Consider the following 1,535-nt stretch of genomic DNA (forward strand, 5'->3'; position numbering starts at 1 on the left):
ACAGAATCCATAAATACTTGCTACTCAAGGCTTGAAGTTTTCTTCAGTTCCATCAGCTTGAGAACTCCCAAGCATTTTCTTCCCCTTTGATTTTCTAACTCCAGGTATTTGCACATTTCATTTTAATACTTTGTTTTCTCAGGCTGTTCTTTGAAATTTTCTTTTCACCTCTTTTACTTCATTGTTTTTTTCATTTTGTTTAGTTACTCTCCATTTGAGAACAAGTTTCAGAGTCTCTTCTGACATCCATTTTGTTCTTCTCTTCCTTTCCTGTCTTTTTAATGACCTTTTGCTTTCTTCAAATATGATGTCCTTGATTTCATCTCACAACTCATCTGGTCTTCAGTCATTGGTGTTCAGTACATCAAGTCTATTCTTCAGATGGTCTCTAAATTCAGGTGGGTTATATTCAACATTGCATTTTGGATATTTTTAAAGTCAAATATCAGAAAGATGTTTACCTCTGTTTTATGGACAATGCAAAGTCATTCAAATGTGTGTATGATAACAAATTATGCATAACATTGTGAAGATTGGAATTTCCAGAACACTTAATTGTGCTCATGAGGAACCTGTACATAGACTAAGAAGGAGTCATTTGAAAAGGACAAGGAGCTGCTGCATGGTTTAAAATCAGGAAAAGTATATGTCAGGGCTGTATCCTTTCACTATATGTATTCATTCTGTATGCTGAGCAAGTAATCTGAGAAGCTAGGCTATATGAAGAAGAACATAGTATCAGAATTGGAGAAAGAATCATTGACAGCCTGTGATATGCAGATGACACAACTTTGCTGAAAGTAAAAGATGACTTGAAGCACTTACTGATGAAGATCAAAGACTGTAGCCTTCAATCTAGATTACACCTCAATGTAAATAAAAGAAAACTCCTCACAATTGGGCCAGTAAGCAACATCATGATAAATGGAGAAAAGATTGAAAGTAGTCAAGGATTTCATTTTACTTGGGTCCACAATCAATCCCCATGGAAGCAGCAGTCAAGAAATCAAACAATATATCTGCATTGGGAAAATATGCTGCAAAAGACTGCTTTGAAATATTAAAGGGCAAAAACGTCACTTTGAAGACTAAAGTGTGCTTGACCCAAACCATGGTATTGTCTTTCTTTTTCTTTTGTTTAAACTCAAAAATTAAAATGTTTTACTTTTTCAAGTAATAAAAGTACAGAACGCTTCACGAATTTGCATGTCATCTTTGTGCATGGGGCCATGCTAATCTTCTCTGTACTATTTCAATTTTAGTATATGTGCTGCCAAAGCTAGCACAACCATGGTATTTTCAATAGCTTCATATGCATGTGAGAACTGGACAATGAATAAGGAAGACCACAAAAGAATTAATGTACTTGAATTGTGATGTTGGCAAAGAATATGGAATATACCATGGATGATAGAGGAATTAACAAATCTTTTTTTAAATGTATTTATTGAAATATAACTTATGTACAGTGAAATACACAAAACTAAAGTCAGTCAATGGATGGTTCAATGCTTTTTTTGTTTTGTTTTGCAGTG

The 1,535-nt window shown here is 34.0% G+C and overlaps 1 non-coding gene across 1 annotated transcript; it reads right to left on the reverse strand.

Annotated features, from left to right (window-relative positions):
• Positions 1-1,178: 1,178 nt before the first annotated feature.
• Positions 1,179-1,286, reverse strand: LOC122151619. Its single transcript, XR_006164233.1, has one exon. It is a non-coding gene; the product is annotated as a U6 spliceosomal RNA (small nuclear RNA).
• Positions 1,287-1,535: the final 249 nt, after the last annotated feature.

This window comes from Orycteropus afer, unplaced genomic scaffold (genome assembly GCF_000298275.1).
Source record: "Orycteropus afer afer isolate SDZICR_OR568_19922 unplaced genomic scaffold, OryAfe1.0 scaffold00014, whole genome shotgun sequence".
NCBI classification, from domain to species: domain Eukaryota; kingdom Metazoa; phylum Chordata; class Mammalia; order Tubulidentata; family Orycteropodidae; genus Orycteropus; species Orycteropus afer.